The sequence below is a fragment of the Scyliorhinus canicula genome, chromosome 2 (genome assembly GCF_902713615.1).
Source record: "Scyliorhinus canicula chromosome 2, sScyCan1.1, whole genome shotgun sequence".
Classification (NCBI taxonomy): Eukaryota; Metazoa; Chordata; class Chondrichthyes; order Carcharhiniformes; family Scyliorhinidae; genus Scyliorhinus; species Scyliorhinus canicula.
In genome coordinates this window covers 219,332,433-219,350,476 of record NC_052147.1, presented here as the reverse complement: position 1 = coordinate 219,350,476, position 18,044 = coordinate 219,332,433, and positions in this window count along the sequence as shown.

Genomic DNA, 18,044 nt, shown 5'->3' with positions numbered 1-18,044 from the left:
GGCCAATTAGCTTTGCAGGGTAAATTATCTGGCTGGTTAAATTACTTATGGCATTTTTCTTCTGATATTGTACCAAGAAAGAAAACATAGAATATTACAAAGCCTCTGATTTTTGACACAATAATTTGTAATTGTTATTTAAAAGTGTCTGTTTCCTTGAGAATAGCTCTTTAATTCATAAACAAAATGCGAGACTGGTGTTAAATCATGCGTGCGATTTTCCAGCCGCATTGCTCCTGGCACCGACACTGCTATTCACTGGAGGTTTTCGCCGTTTGCCAAAATGATCACAATGCTCCCAACCCACGACATCGGTGGAAATTGGATCACGCCCTCACTGGCCATAATACTGATTAGCATATTTAAATAAGACTTGAGGCTGGAGTCTCCCGTCTCCTGGGATTCATTGGCCCCAGCAGCTGGTGAGGCCGGCATCAATCAGTACCGGTTTCCAAAAATGGAAACCAGACGTGACAATTACCCCTGTCCCCTGGGCAGTGGGAACCTGGCACTGCCAGATTGACCCTTCATGGGGTGCCAGGTTAGTATAATACAGGTGCCAGGGGTAGTACCAGAGTACCAAGGGCACGACCAAGGTGTGAGGCCTGAGGGGGGGTCATGTCTTTGAAAGGCATAAAAGGGGGCATGATGTGGGGAGACTTGAAGGGGTGTATGAAGGGTGGGGACCTGAAAATGGGGGTGGGCAGGGTCTGAAAGAGGGGAGGTGGCCTTAAAGATGGGGCCCTCAGCGGCACCATAATGGGGTATGCTCACTTGGGGATAGGTAGGGCGATGCCCCAATGCAGACAAGAATGGATAGGGTGGGGCCGGGTCACCCTGGATGCTGTGGGGGAGGGATGACATGGACATTTAATAATGCGGGGAGGATGCCTCCCTGGGGTTGAGCGTTGGGGGTGTTGCCCATATCTGTGGGGGATCGCGATGTCCGTTGGTGGGGAGTGAGGGGATCTTCTTTACTTTGAGAACTGTGCACCCTTTAAAAAGGGAACCCCGATCTCTGAGGAGCTGATCTTCTCTGTATCTTTATTCCCCACTTCAGGAAAAATTCTATGGGTGCGATTCACCTGGAAAATGGCTGTCTGGTGATGTGTTGGGTACTCTGGATCTGTGGAGTCTGCGTTTACCTTAGCAGTAACATAGACAGGCTACCAACACTTGTAATAGTACAACACTATTTTATTAAGCTATGAACTGTTGAGCATACTTGCACTGTGGGTCGACACTATGTTAGTTTAACTGAAGACCTATGCCTATCCTGACCAGTCTAGACTGTCAGCACATGGTGAAGGTTTGTGCTACTAGCTGCGAGCTCTGTCCGTCTCAGAAGCTGCATCCCGAATGAGCGGGTAAACTAGTGCCCTCTGGCTTTATAGTGAGCGTGCCCTAACTGGTAATTGGCTGCTGTGTTGTCTGTGTTGATTGGTCTTGCAGTGTGTCAGTCAGTGTGTGTCCCTGCACCATCATATACTGATGTGTATATTATGACATCTGGTTTCAAGCACATTTGGCAGGGTGTTTCTCTGCAGCTGCAGCACTGAGAATCATCTGGCTATCCTTTTTGGCCTCGGGGAGATTCTCACCACTGATACCGTGCTTAGAGGGCACAATTTAATGGCTGCATTGCGACTGGCGCGGATCCATACGTGCCGGTTAAATCGCAGGAGAAACCAAAATCTGGATCCATGCAGGGTGCCCGGTGCCAATCAGTTTGCGACCTAACTGGCCCGCTCCCATTGGCAGGTTCCAGATCCCGCCCAGATGTGGCAAGATACCAATTGACATCAAGTAAGACCAATTTGGCACTTTGTCTGAAACGGCGACTAAGTGTTGACGCCGGCATAAATATCGGAGTGTTTCACGCCGGCGTCAACAGGCCCCTTGGTCCAGCAATTCACTTACCTGAAGGGGGCCGGCAGGGCACAGCTGGAGTGCTCCGCGCAGCTCCGGCTCCCAATATGGGGCCCTGCACTTCCGGCCACGGGACTGCGCATACGCACGGCGGCCACCTGCGGCAGCGGCTCCGCACAACATGGCGGACCCACACAGCAAGCCGGCCTCCACAAAATAGGCCCCCCCCCCAGATCACGTGCGCCCGCCGATCGGTGGCCTCTGATCGGAACCCTGGTCTTTCTGGAGGACCCCACGGTGACGGATTCCCCCCCCCCCAACCCCACTAGGGCGGCCGCGGCAGCCGCCACTCCAAGTGCCCGCTGGATGGAACCATGTTAGAACCACGCTGGTGGGAACTCGGCCAGCTGCCGGCGGAGAACCGCCGCGGGGACCTCTTTCAATGGCCCCTGACTGGTGCCGCATTGACAGCGCTCGCGCGACTGCCGCCGATTGTCCGGTCCATGGTGAATCGCGGGAAGGGGTCGGACCTGATCGCGGGTCTGACACCCCATTCTCTGCCACTATGCCGAGCGCGAGATCAGCGCGGAGCCTCAGAGAATCCCGGCCAACAACTTTCATTTATTTTGCACCTTTAATGTAATAAAATGTCCCAAAGTGCTTCACAGGAATATTATCAAACAGAAGTTGACATCGAGTCACATGAGCTGTTGGAGCAGATGACTAAAAGCTTGGAGAGGTTTAAGGAGGGAGTACCAGACTTTAGCGTCTTGGCAGCTGAAGGTGCAGCCTCAGATTATGGCCATTACTGGTCAGAATTTTTTTTTTTTTTTTTAAATAATTTTTATTGAAATTTTTTGATACAAACATTTACCCCTACTACATTTTAAATTATAACACAACAAATCCCCCCTGGAAAATCTTCCCCACGCCCTCCCCCGCGCGCACCCCCCCCACCCTCTCTCCCCCCCCCCCCCCCCCCCCCCCCCCCCGCGCTACCAGTCTAGCAACCAAACCGTTTTTCCCTTTCTGCCGATGGCCTCGGGCAGTCATTGCCCGCGACCCCCCGCTGACGTGCTCCCTTCGTTGCTATCCCCCCCCCCCCCCCCCCTTTCTCCCCGGGTTGCTGCTGTTTTGGCCTCCAGTTCCTATCTCTGATCCAGAAAGTCAAGGAAGGGCTGCCACCCGCCGGAAGAACCCCTGTACCGACCCTCTCAGGGCGAATTTGATTCTTTCCAATTGGATGAAGCTTGCCATGTCGTTTAACCAGGTGTTAACACTTGGTGGCCTTGTGTCCCTCCACTGAATCAAGATCCTTCTCCGAGCTACCAAGGACGCAAAGGCCAATATTCCGGCCTCCCCTGCCTCCTGTACTCCTGGCTCCACCCCAACCCCAAAAATCGCTAGCCCCCACCCTGGTTTGACCCTGGTTCCCACCACTCTCGATACCGTCCCCGCCACCCCCTCCCAGAACTCTTCCAGTGCCGGGCACATCCAGAACATATGTACATGGTTCGCAGGGCTTCCCGAACACCTAACACACCTGTCCTCACCCCCGAAGAACCGACTCATCCTAGTCCCCGTCATATGGGCTCTGTGCAGCACCTTAAATTGGATGAGGCCCAACCTTGCGCACGACGACGACGAATTGACCCTCTCTAAGGCATCCGCCCATGTCCCATCTTCTATCTGCTCTCCCAGCTCCGCTTCCCACTTGTCTTTCAGCTCCTCTATCGATACCTCCTCCACCTCCTGCATTATTTTGTAGATGTCCGAGACCTTCCCTTCTCCGACCCAGACCCCTGACAGCACCCTATCACTCACCCCTCTATCGGGAAGCAAGGGAAATCCTTCCACCTGTCGTCTGGCAAATGCCTTCACCTGCAGGTATCTAAACGTGTTCCCCGGGGGGAGCTCAAATTTCTCCTCCAGCTCTCCCAGGCTCGCAAACCTCCCCTCTATGAACATGTCCCTCAGTTGCCTGATGCCCGCCCTGTGCCAGCTCTGGAATCCCCCGCCAGTGTTCCCCAGGACAAATCTGTGGTTCCCTCTCAGTGGCGCCGCCATCAGACCCCCCACTTCCCCCCTGTGTCGCCTCCACTGCCCCCAGATTTTAAGGGTGGCCGCCACTACCGGACTCGTGGTATACCTTGTGGGGGGGAGCGGCCATGGTGCCGTTACTAGCGCCCCCAGGCTTGTATTGCCGCAGGACGCCCTCTCCATACGTTTCCAAGCTGCCCCCTCCCCCTCCATCACCCACTTGCGCACCATCGATGCGTTCGCCGCCCAGTAGTATCCGGAAAGATTGGGTAGCGCTAATCCTCCACTGTCCCTACTCCGTTCCAAGAAAATCCTTCTCACTCTAGGGGTGCCATGTGCCCACACATAGCCCATAATGCTGCTAGTTACCTTCTTGAAGAAGGCCCTGGGGAGAAAGATGGGCAAGCACTGGAACAGAAACAAGAACCTCGGGAGGACCGTCATTTTGACTGACTGCACCCTCCCTGCTAGCGACAGCGGTACCATGTCCCACCTCTTGAACTCCTCCTCCATCTGCTCCACCAGCCTTGAAAAGTTCAGCTTGTGGAGGGTCCCCCAGTTCCTTGCCACCTGCACCCCCAAGTACCTGAAGCTCTTTACTGCTCTCTTAAAGGGGAGCCGCCCAATTCCCTCCCCCTGATCTCCTGGGTGTATCACAAAGACCTCACTTTTACCCACATTTAATTTATATCCCGAAAAGTCCCCAAACTCCGCTAGTATTTCCATTACCTCCGGCATTCCCCCTTCCGGGTCCGCCACATATAACAACAAATCATCCGCATAGAGTGATACCCGATGTTCCTCCCCTCCCCTTGTCAGTCCTCTCCACCCCCCTGAACCCCTCAGTGCCATCGCCAACGGTTCGATCGCTAATGCAAATAGTAAAGGGGATAGGGGGCATCCCTGCCTGGTAGCTCGATGGAGCCCAAAATACTCTGACCTCCTCCCGTTTGTAACCATACTCGTCCTCGGGGCCGAATACAGCAGCTTCACCCACTTGATAAATCCCTCCCCAAACCCAAACCGTTCCAGCGTCTCCCACAGGTATTCCCACTCCACCCTATCGAATGCCTTCTCCGCATCCAGTGCTACCACTATCTCAGCCTCCCCCTCCACTGCTGGCATCATAATCACATTCAACAGTCTCCGGACATTTGTGTTAAGTTGTCGTCCCTTTACGAACCCCGTCTGGTCCTCATGGATTACCCCTGGCACACAATCCTCTATTCTGGTTGCCAGGACCTTTGCCAACAGTTTGGCATCTACATTCAAGAGGGAGATAGGCCTGTAGGACCCGCACTGTACAGGGTCTTTGTCCCGCTTCAGGATCAAGGAGATCAGGGCCTGTGACATTGTCGGGGGCAGAACCCCCCCCCTCTCGCGCCTCATTGAAGGCTCGCACCAGCACTGGACCCACCAAGTCCACATACTTCTTATAAAATTCCACCGGGAACCCATCCGGCCCCGGCGCCTTCTCCGCCTGCATCTGGCCTATCCCTTTAACTAGCTCCTGCAGCTCTATCGGCGCCCCCAGCCCCTCCACCCGTTCCTCCTGGACCTTTGGGAACCTCAATCTATCGAGGAAGTTCTCCATTCCCCCCCTCCTCCTGGGCGGCTCAGACCGGTACAATTCCCTGTAGAAATCCCTGAAGACCCCGTTCACCTCTTGCCCCTTCTGCACTACGTTCCCTCCCTTCTCTCTCACTCCCCCAATCTCTCTGGCTGCATCTCGCTTGCGCAGCTGGTGTGCTAGCATCCTGCTCGCCTTTTCCCCGTACTCATAGACCGCGCCCTGTGCCCTTCTCCATTGCGTCTCCGCCTTCCTAGTGGTCAGTAGGTCAAACTGGGCCTGTAAACTGCGCCGCTCCCTCAACAGCCCCTCCTCTGGTGTCTCCGCATATCTCCTGTCCACTTCTATAAGTTCCCCCACCATCTCTCTCCCTCTCCTGCCTCTCCTTCCTTTCTCTGTGTGCCCTTATGGAGATCAGCTCTCCTCTGATCACTGCTTTCAGGGCCTCCCAGACTACCCCCACCTTCACCTCGCCCGTGTCGTTCGTGCCCAGATATCTCTCAATGCCCTTCCAGACCCTTCCGCACACCTCATCGTCCGCCAGCAGCCCCACATCCAGGCGCCACAACGGGCGCTGGTCCCGTGCTTCCCCCAGTTCTACCTCTACCCAGTGTGGTGCATGGTCCGAAATCGCAATGGCCGAGTACTCCGTGTCCTGCACTCTCGAAATCAGCCCCCTGCTCAGTACAAAAAAGTCTATTCTGGAGTACACCCTGTGGACGTGGGAGAAAAAAGAATACTCCCTCGCCCTTGGCCTGCCAAATCTCCAAGGGTCTACCCCCCCCATCTGCTCCATGAACCCCCTTAGCACCTCTGCCGCTGCCGGCCTCCTATTCGTCCTGGAACTCGATCTGTCCAGCCCAGGGTCGAGCACTGTATTGAAGTCCCCCCCCATTATCAGGCCCCCTGCCTCCAGACCCGGAATGAGGCCCAACAGGCGCCTCATAAAACCCGCGTCATCCCAATTCGGGGCATACACATTCACCAGCACCACATTCTCTCCCTGCAGCCTACCCTTCACCATCACGTACCTACCCTCCTTATCTGCTACCACCTGCGCCGCCACGAACGACACCCTCTTTCCCACCAAAATCGCCACCCCCCCCGGTTCTTTGCGTCCAAGCCTGAGTGGAACACCTGTCCCACCCACCCCCTTCTCAGGCGTACCTGGTCTACTACTCTCAAGTGAGTCTCCTGCAACATTGCCACATCCGCCTGCAGTCCCTTTAGGTGTGAAAAAAACCCTTGATCTCTTGACCGGCCCATTCAGCCCCCTCACGTTCCAAGTAATCAACCGGGTCGCGGAGCGACCCGTCCCTTTCCCCCTGTCTATTAGCCATGTCCTGTCCCCTGTTCGCCCCGGGTCGACCCTCCCCTTCTGACCCGTTCCCCATGGCGATGGCCCCCCCCCTCTCTCCTCCCGTTCTTCCCTTCCCGTCCTCGGCCTTTCCAGCAGCAACCCGGTATCCCCCCCTAACCCCCCTTCCCCCCCCCCCCCTCCCCCCCCCCCCCCCCCCCCCCCCCCTGGCTAGGACCCCTCCTAGCCGCGGTGTATCCACCATCGTACTCCCGAGAGTCAGCTGGTTTTCGCTGACCCGGCTGCCCCTGCCACACTCCGACTCCTCCCGATGTGGGGAGGGAGGGGCCTCCCCCCCCCCCTTGCCATCCCTCTCTGACCCCGCTTCAGCGCGGGAAAGGCCGCCATTGCTGGCCACACCCCACTCTTCTCTCCTCCCCCTTCCTCCGTCCCGCGCGCGGGAAACAGGGGAAAGCCCGCGCTTTCGCCCGGCCACACCCTACCCCGCCATCTTCAATTCCACCCCCGTCCCCATCCAAGCCCATAAAAAAGCCCCCTTAAAACGAGAGGAAGAAAAAAGAGAAAAAGAAAACACGCATAACCAACTTGCACCCCCCCGTCCCGCCTCCCCAACTTAACAATATAACAATATAAATAACAAATCTCAAATAAATACATAAATACATAACTATGCCTGCATAACTAAATAACTACCCAATAATAACGTATTTAACCATCACCCTCCATCGAACAGAACAGTAACCATAACCCTTAAAGAACAGATCAAAAAACAGTAAAAAAGCCCCCCCTACAACAACAATAATTAAGGGAAGTTGGCAACGGGAAGAGACACACAAAAAGGAACAAAGAAACCCCCCATAACACAAGTTTCAAAGAAACCAAACGATCCATCAACTTTAACCAAGTTCCGACCTGGCCTAAGAAAGACATGGGCCACTTGATCAGTCAAGGGTACTCGGGCGGCCTCGACCGCCGGCGTTCCCAAGTTCTAGTTCAGGTCCAGCTTTTCCTCCCGAACAAAAGTCCATGCCTCCTCTGGGGTCTCAAAGTAATGGTGCTGGTCCTTGTAGGTGACCCACAAGCGCGCTGGCTGCAGCATTCCGAACTTGATCCTCTTTGCGTGCAGCACCGCCTTCGTCCGGTTAAACCGGGCCCGCCGCTTTGCCACCTCCGCACTCCAGTCCTGATATATCCGCACCGTCGAATTCTCCCATTTGCTGCTTTTCTCCCTCTTGGCCCACCTCAGCACTTTCTCCCGATCACAGAAACGCTGGAATCGCACCAGCACCGCCCTCGGGGGCTCGTTTGCCCTAGGCCGCCTAGCCATGACCCGATATGCTTCTTCCAGCTCCAGGGGCGATGGACCGGCCCCCTCTCCCATCAGGGAGCTCAGCATCTCCGCTACATATTCCGGGAGATCAGGCCCCTCCAGGCCTTCTGCTAGGCCCAGGATCCTCAAGTTCTTCCGCCTCATTCGAGTGTCCAGCTCCTCAAAGCGGCTCTGCCATTTCAGGTGGAGTGCCTCGTGCACCTCCACCTTTCCCACGAGGACCGTGGCCTCCTCCTCCCTTGCAGTCATCTCCTGCTGCAGCTCTCTTATCGACGCCTCTTGGGTCGCCTGGGCCCCCATCAGCCTTGTGGTCGTCGCGTTCATAGACTCTAAGAGTTCCACTTTCAGCTCCGTAAAACACCGGAGGAGAGCGGCCTGCTGCTCCTCCGCCCATTTTCTCCAATCTTCTAGTGCGCCACCGGCCGCCATTTTGGTCCTCTTCCCCCGCTTTTTTCGGGGAGCTGCTGCCGCTTTTTTTGTCGCCCCACTCCGAGTACCGACCATAAAGTTGGTCTCACTCTCCTCAGGGAGCCTTCCCCCACCGGGATTCGTCTTTACAGTACCGTCGGGGCCCTCCAATCGGCCCTTAAACACCTTTGTCGCAGGAGCTGCCAAATGTGCGACTTAGCTGGTCATAGCCGCAACCGGAAGTCTTACTGGTCAGAATTAAAGGAATATAAAAACCTTGGAGGTTATGCGGTTTCAGAGATAGGGAAGGGGAAAAACCATGGAGGGACTTGAAAAGATGGATGAGACTTTTTTTTAAAACAAAGGTATTATTACATTGGAAGCCTATGTATGTGAGTGATCAATGGGGCTGATGGGTGAATGGACCTTGGTGCAAGTAAGGACATGGGCAACAAAGGTTCAGGTGAACTCATATTTGTGCAGTGTAGAGTTCAGAAGCTAGCCAGGAGTGTGTTGGATTGGTCAAGACTGGAGACAACAAAGGGATGAATGAGGCAGGCCCAGAGATTGCCAAGATTACGGATAAGATGGTTTTACTGATGGTGTACTTGCACTGGAAGCTCATCTCAGGTCAAATATGACACCAAGATAGGAAATAGCCTGGTTCAGCCTCAGTTAGTTGCTAGGCAGAAGAATGCACTTTGTGGCGAAAGAACAAAGAAGTTTGTGGTGGAGACTGAAGATAGTGGCATCTTCCGAGAAAATGGGAGGACATTTTTGTGCACCTCATGCTGGAAGTCAGACCACCCTGAGATGCCGGCTCCTTCCTGGGCTGGCTTTTATCTTGGGGAATTAACGAGCCCGCAGTTGGGTCTCCGCCCCTCAGCGGAGGAGCTAGTACCCCACAAGCCCTACAGGAGATCAATCGGGTCGTCCCTCTGGGTTTCGTGGGGGTTTAAACAACCACCATGGCAGCTTTGGAATTTTAATTCAGTTAATTAATTGAAAAGCTAGTCCCAGCAATGGTGCCTTGAAGCTATCAAAGATTGTCGTAAAAACTCATCCAGTTCACTGACATCTTTTAGGGGAGGAAATCTGCCACCTGGTCTGGCCCACCAGGGATCAGTGACTCTAGACCCACACCAACATGGTTGACTCTTAACTGCCCTCTGAAAGAGTCTGGCAAGCTACTTGATTCAAGGGTAATTAATGATGGACAGTATATGCAGCCCTTGCCAATGATTCCCACATCCCAATAATGATTTTTTTTTTTGGAAAAGTTAGTGGCAACAGCATGTTTGAGGACTCTGGAGGGACAAGGGAGTTTGAGGATGGCTTTATTTTCAGGAGATGGGCAGGACAACTGCAGCTTTGAAGGTGTGGGTGCAGTAACTGAGATTATTGTTAATGATATCAGCTAACATGGGAGCCAGGAATGTTTATTTGCCAAGGATCCCAGGATCCGGTTGTCCACTGCTGGTAGTTCTGCCTGCCTGCCAGCATCCTATCAATATGATCCGTCGCCAGATGGGAAACTGAAGAATAACATGAATAATGAGGCTCTGCCATTAAATTTAACAGGATTTCTGTGGTTCCCCCTGGATTTTCCTCACGTTTGATCTACCCTATATTGTCCCTCTCCGTAAATATCTTAGACATATCTCAGGATAAAATAAATGAGCAAAAGCCAGTCGAAAGAGACTACATGTCAGTGATTCATGTAACTTACTGAATTGTAAAAGAACCTTTAAAATTCTTTGATGTTCTTAATGAGCTTGATAGTGTAGCTTTCCAACATTTGTTTGTCACTTTTTCAATGAAAAAAGATGTTCAATGAGCATTCCACTAGTTCCAGCTTGTCGCTGTCTGACAAATCACATATTCACTGAAGAAATATTGAGATAGGGCCCAAATTATTCGCTTGCTCTTTACTTTGAAGTGTAACCAGGACAAAGTTAGATCAAAAAGATTGTCTTTCATAAAGCCAGCAGTAAAACACAGGCTTTTCTGAAGAAAATGAGTCCTTCCTTCCTGGTGGTCTGGTTATCTGTCTTGCTGGTTACGCTGTACATCTAGATAGAGATGAGTCACCTGTCTTTCAATAGCTTGACTACCCGTTCGTTCTCAGTAAGTTGGGGAATCCAGTCTGCAGAGAATTTCCCCCAAATTGTACTTCTCTTAAGTCATTGAAAAGTAACCACAAATTGGTAAAATTTCTCTTATGACATGAAATTAAACCAACCTGTGATTCTCCGGGTTGTACCACTTACCATGCTTCGGATGGTTATGACATCCTAATGTTGCAAAAAACAGCTGCAAGTCTGAGAATCGGGGGTGTTTTAGAAACGAACAAAAAACAACCAAATAGCGGATTAAAAAGGAAAATAATACAATAGAAGAGTAAACGAGTCAGGAGTATAAAACAGATTGCAAGAGCTTTTATAAGTGTATAAAGAGAGAACGGAACAGTTAAAGTAAATGTTAGTGCAGTAGGAGCAGAGGCAGGGAAATTATCATAGAGAATGAAGAAACAGCAGAGATATCGGGCGGAATTTTCAGGCTGTTCTCATAAGCGGGTTCCACTGATGGCGACCTCCTCCCCTCCATGCATTCCCCAACAGCAACAGCAGAGGGTGTGCACAATGGGAAACATCATTGAGAGCTATGGGACTGGAAGATCCTGTCGGCATCCGATGGCATGCTGTTTGAATAAATACTTTGGGCGGAATTCTCCCATCCCATCCTCGGCTAGTTTGTTGGCGGGCCGTAACGGGGACTGGGATTCTCTGACCACCCCCCCCCCCCCCCCCCCCCCTCCCCCCGTCGGGTCGGAGAATCACCGGGGGGAGGCGGAAATCCCGCCCCGCCGCCGGCTGCCGTATTCTCCACCGCCGTCTTTCGGGGGCCGGTGGGATTCCCGGCATGCCAGTCGGGGGCCGTTGACAGCGCCCCCCCCCCCCCCCCCCACCGGCGATTCTCCAAAGCCCGATGGGCCGAGCGGCCGTCCATTTTTGGCAAGTCTCGCATGCGTGAATTACTCACCCCACGCACGATGGGACCTGGCAGGTGAGTATGCGGGAGCGGTCCTCGGCGGGGGGGGGGGGTGATCTGGCCCAAGGGGGGGGGAGGCCCCAAGGTGGCCTGGCCCACGATCGGGGCCCAGTTATCTGCAGGCGGGCTTGTTCCTTCCAAGCTGGGCCCCTGTAGGGCTCCATCGTATTGCCGGGGGCTGGCGTGGAGAAGAGAACCCCCCGTGCATGCGTGAAAATACGCCGGCCGGTCTGCACATGCACGGAATCATGCCGGCTGTTTCGCGCATGCACGAACTTTCGCCATCCCTTCAGTGCCGGCTGGAGCAGTGCCAACCCCTCTGCGTCAACCTAGCCTCCTAGAAAAGTGAGAATTCCTCACCTTGGGAGCCATTGACGCTGCAGTCGTTGGCACTTGGTTTCCCGCCAGAGTGGGGATGTAGTCCCCAGAAGGGAGAATCCCGGCCAGAGAATCTCGCAGGAGCCAAAATGTCAGAAACCCACCAGTGTAAAATTGTGTAGCAATTCTCCCAGTGTTGGGTTAATGGTGGGTTGGTCTTTCTGCTGGCTGCTGTTGTGAACACCATTTGCATCTCATGAATGCTCATTAAAGCAGCTGTCTTCTGGCATCCTCTCAGGCCTTCCAATCTTCCCAGCGGGAATTTATCTGAATACTCATGCTACACATGGGGAGACCATGCAGACGCTGCAACAATGAATGAACGGACATCGCACGACAATCACCAGGCAGGAATGTTCCCTTCCAGTCGGGGAACACTTCAGCAGTCAAGGGCATTCAGCCTCTGATCTCCGGGTAAGCGTTCTCCAAGGCGGCCTTCAGGACGCACGACAACGCAGAATCACCGAGCAGAAACTTATAGCCAAGTTCCGCACACATGAGTGCGGCCTCAACCGGGACCTGGGATTTCCCATTACATTCCCATGTCCCATTACATTCACCCCCCACCATCTGGCCTGGGCTTGCAAAATCCTACCAACTGTCCTGGCTTGAGACAATTCACACCTCTTTAACCTGGGATTACCCCAATCTCTGGATCTGTAAAGACTTAATTACCTGCAAATGCTCGCATTCTAAGCATTGTCCAGCATCTCTGACTTAGACTATATAATGTTTCTGGAACATACCTCTTCATTCGTCTGAGGAAGCAGCAGTGCTCCGAAAGCTAGTGTTTGAAACAAACCTGTTGGACTTTAACCTGGTGTTGTAAGACTTCTTCCCATGATACACAAGCATGTTCTCCTCTGAGTAGGCCTATTAGCATCCAGTGATACCCGAGGCTTTTCTCTGATTGGCCCATTTAATTTATTCCATCTCACTGTTTCTGGGCGGAAAAGGCTGGGGCGATAAGCATGGATTGATAATGAGAATGGAGCCAGTGGCGAAAAGTGGAGAGAAGCCTCAGAGAGGCATATGTGAGAGAGAGAGGGGAGTGGGGGGGGGGGGGGGGGGGTGTGTGTGTCTTGGAGAGGGATGCGTAAGAGAGAGGGATCCGGTGAGTCATGTGTGAGGGAGAGAAGGGTCTGGGCGTTGGGGAGGAGGGTTCAGGTCTTGAAGAGGGCCATGTGAGAGGGGGCCATGGTTTAATGCTTGGAGAGATGTGTGTGTGAGAGAGAAGGGGGTTTCCGGCCTCAGAGAGGTGTGTGTGAGAGAGAGGGTGTGTTTGAGCCTCAAAGAGGTATGTGTGAGAGGAGGGGGGAGGTTCGAGCCTAGATGAGGTGTGTGTGAGGAAGGGGGGGGGGGGGTTGGGTCATGTGTGTGTGTCGGGGGGGGGGGGGAGGCGGTGGGGGATTTTCGGGCCTCAGAGAAGTGTGAATGTGAGAGGGGGTGAGTGTGTGGGTATGAGAGAGAGCAGCAAGGTGGTGCAGTGGTCAGCACTGCACCCTCACAGCACCGAGGTCCCAGGTTTGATCCCGGCCCCGGGTCACTAACCATGTGGAGTTTGCACGTTCTCCCCGTGTTTGCGTGGGTTTTGCCCCCACAACCCAAAAGATGTGCAGGGTAGGTGGATTGGTCACGATAAATTGCCCCTTAATTGGAAAAAATGAATTGGATATTCTAAATTCATTAAAAGAAGTGTGGGTATGAGAGGGGGTGAGTGTGTGTGAGAGAGAAGAGTTAGTATGTGTGTGTGAGAGAGAGGGGTGGGTGTGTATGAGAGAGAGGGGTGAGTCTGTTTGAGAGAGAGGGGTGAGTATATGTGTGAGAGAGGGGGGTGAGCGTGTGTGTGAGAGGTAGAGGAGTGAGTGTGTGTGTGTGTGAGAGAGAGAGGAGTGAGTGTGTGTGTGAGAGAGAGAGGAGTGAGTGTGTGTGAGAGAGAGAAGAGTGTGCGTGCGGGAGAGAGATGGATAAATGTATGTGAGAGAGGAGTGAGTGTGTGTGTGAGAGAGAGGAGTGAGTGTGTGTGTGAGAGAGGAGTAAGTGTTTGTGAGAGAGAGGGAGGAGTGTTTGTGAGAAAGAGGTTTGAGGAAAGAGGTGTATGTGTGGAGGAATGTGAGAGAGAGAAATGAGTGTGTGTATGAGGGAGAGAGGTGTTTGTGAGGGAACGAGGTGAGTGTCTATGTGGGGGAACGAGATGAATGTGTATGTATGTATGTGTGAAGGAGAGAAAGCCAGAAAAAACTTGTTTACATTTGAATACTGTGTTTGCCCCTATTTTGTGACAAAAAAGGGGTGTCGACATTATGAGAATGCTTGGGGTTGCCCAATGTTCTTGGGAAGACACTAGGAGTTCCGGTGTTTGAAAACGTTGGAAACCCTGACTTAGACAATGAGACAGAGAGTAATGTACCTAAGTTTGTGACGATACAAAGTTAAGTGCAAACGTAAGCTGTGATGAGGACACAGAGAGGCCACAGAGAGATATAGATAGGTTAGGCAAGTGGACAACAAGATGGCAAATGGGGTACAATGTGTGGGAGGTTATTGACTTTGATGATGAGAATAGGAAAGCAAAATATATTTGCAAATGTTGACATTCAGAGAGATTTGGGCGTGCTCTTACAGGCAAGGCAGGGCGTTCAAATGCAAGGACACCAACTCGTAGAAAGGCAAATAGCATGTTGGCCTTTATTGCCAGGGGATTGGAATACAGGAATAAAGATGTCTTGCTACATTTATACAGGGCTTTGGACTGACCACATATGGAATACTGTATGCAGTTTTGGTCTCCACCTTTAAGGAAGGTTACATTTGTAATGGAGGCAGTCCAGTGAAGGTTCACTAAATTCGTCGCTGGGATGAGGTAGTTGTCCTGTGATGAGAGGCTGAGTAAATTGGGATAATATTCTCAGACATTTAGAGGTCCTGAAGGGGCTTTACGGGGTAGATACTGAGGGCAGAAACTTCCGGTAGTGGCAAGCTGGCCAATGGTGGGAACAGAAGAGCGTGGCACATCCATTGGTAAGTGGGACGGCTGGTTATGCATGATCACGTAGTGGCCAGCCAAATAGGTTTTCATGTGCGAGGAGCATGGCAAATCACGCAGCAGCAGATGGGCAGGAAGTCAAAGACCCTGCCATTACCTTACATTTAAAGGGCTCCCAGACAGGCATTCACTCCTTGCTAACTAGATACATCATTCTTATTTGAGATGAGGTTTTAGGAACTGCAACTGGTGCCACCCCCTCTCCACCTGCCCCATTGACTCCTGCCATTCCCAAACAAAAGTGGCAAATGTCCTTGTTCAGACAAAGGGTGCTCCCACAGTTCAGCAATGCCTCACTGCAGGTTCTCCTCCAGGATATGTGGGAATTGTAGGAGGTCATAGAATCATAGAATCGAATCATAGAATTTACAGCGCACAAGGAAGGCTTTCGGCCCATTGAGTCTGCACCAGCCCTAGTAAAGAGCACCCTACTTAAACCCACACCTCCACCCTATCCCTGTAACCCAGTAACCTCATCTAACCTTTTTGGATAGTAGGGGACAATTTAGCATGGCCAATCCACCTAACCCGCACATCTTTGGGCTGTGGGGAGAAACCGGAGCATTCGGAGGAAACCCACGCAGACATGGGGAGAATACGCAGACTTTGCACAGACAGTAGTAAGTAAGGTCCTGATTCCCAAGGATGGCAGTGAGGCCCTCCCTCCTGTCCTGAGTCCTTTTGACCAATGAAGATTCCTATACTCAGCATCATTTCAGACAAGACAAGGAGACATTTCTTCACACAAAGAGTGATGAGCCTGTGGAATTCATTACCACAGGAAGTAGTTGCTGCTAAAACTTTGAATATATTCAAGAGGCGGCTGGATATAGCACTTGAGGAGAATGGGATCAAAGGCTATGGGGAGAAAGCAGGATTAGGCTATTGAGTTGGATGATCAGCCATGATTGTGATAAATGGTGGAGCAGGCTCGAAGGGCCAAAAGGCTTCCTTCTGCTCCTATCTTCTATGTATCTATGTATGTATCAACCACAATCTAGTTTCCACCCACCCCACAGTGGTCAACTCCATTCTTGAGGTTCACTGCAGAGAACTCTTCTTGTTAATGCAGCCATGTCTCTGGACACTTGCACAGTGACTCTGGAACTTGAAGCCATAAACCTGCACCCTCTCTCATTGACCTTTGGACTTCCCCCACCCCATCATTCCAGCCTTGCCTTTGGTCACCTTCGAACCACACTCATCATCTTTGGCTGGTTATCATTGAACCTTGAGATTCCCCTGGAACTGACTGTTACCCTCAGCCTCCCATCCATCATCCTTGATCTTCACTCTGTTCCCTTGACTTTCAGGACCCCACCCTTAACCTTCCCTGTACAGTGCTTGATTTCCCACAATCGTGTGTGACCTACATACTAAATTGCCCCTTGGTGCCCAAAGATGTGCAGGTTAGTGGGGTTATAGGGAGAGGGTGGGGGAGTGGACCTACGTAAGGTACTTTTTCAGAGGGTTAGTGAGACTCGATGGGCCGAATGGCTTCTTTCTGCGCTGTAGGAATTCCATGGTTCTGTGGTAATTTCAACATTGACCTTCCCTGTAGAGTCCAACTTCCTCCTTCTGTTCCCGAGGAGATGTTATAGAGCTGACACCTTCCTATCACCCACTCTCCCTTTGTCAGCCATGCCCTGCCCACCCAATCTCAGTCATCACTGCCTCCTCTCCAGCAGTTGAGAAAAGTTCCAGTTAGAAGAAAAAGCAGCTCCTATTCACAACAAATAAATCAGAAGGGTTAACTTCCCTGCTGCACATCACATTTAAGCAATCGTGAAACTGAAGGCTCATGTTTCTCATTCACTGAGTATTTCATTGGATAGGTACACTTAATGCTGGCAAGGTTGCCTTATACTGAATCTATATGACGTACAAATATATTTAAAAGATGTTCCTGATGCTTGCTGTTGGGAAACTCAATCCGCCATTTATCTGCCAACAATTTAATTCTGTAGTTTCAGCCCACCAGCAGGAAGCTGACCTTCCCCCCCCCCACACAATTACGTGCCCCTACCCACCTCGTGAAACACCAAGGATCTTTACAAGGTTCTGTTCTGACTGGTGGAAAATCTGGGGCACAGACTCAGTATAAGGGCCAATGATTTAGGATTGAGATGAGGAGAATTTACTTCACTCAAATAATTCCGAATGTTTGGAGTTCTCTACTCCGAAGAGTTGTGGATGCTCCGTCGTTGACACCATGTAAAGCTGGAATGGACAAATTTTTGGGAATCGAGGGATATAGGGAGTTGGCGGGAATGTTGAGTTGAAGTCCGAGATCAGCCATGATCATCCGCTCAAAGAGTAGCATGGGCTACTTCTGTTCCTATTTCCTGTGTACTATTTATAATCCTTGTTCCACTTAAACTGAATTAATCGCCCAGAATCGGCTGGAATGAGGCAAATGTGCCTCATTTGTTATTATTTCTTCCCCTTATCCTTGAACTCCAAATGTCTTTGTGCTGGTAGCAGCAGTGAGTAAGGGGACATCTGGAATCTTGGTGAGTGATCAGGGGCGGGATTCTCTCCTACCCAGCGGGGCAAGGGGTCCCGGCGCTGAGGAGTGGTGTGAACCACTCTGGCGTCGGGCCGCCCCAAAGGTGCGGAATCCTCCACACCTTCAGGAGCTAGACTCGCCCTGGAGTGGTTTGTGCCCCGCCGGCCGGCACGGAAGGGACTTGGCACCACGCCAACCAGCGCCGAAGGGCCTCCGCCGGCCGGCGTGAGTTGGCGCATAAGCGGGAGCACCAGCATGTGCTAGCGTCATCCCCGCGCATGCGCAGAGGGCATTGTTTCCGCAACGGCAATGGCGGACCGCTACAGCCGCTGCTGCGGAAGAATAGAGTGCCCCCATGGCACAGGCCTGCCCGCGGATCGGTGGGCCCCAATCGTGGGCCAGGCCACCATGGGGGTACCTCCTGGGGCCAGATCCCCCCGTGCCCCCCCCAAGAACCCCGGAGGCCGCCCACAACACCAGGTCCTGCCGGTAAGGACCTACTCCAATTTACGAGGGAACAAGCGG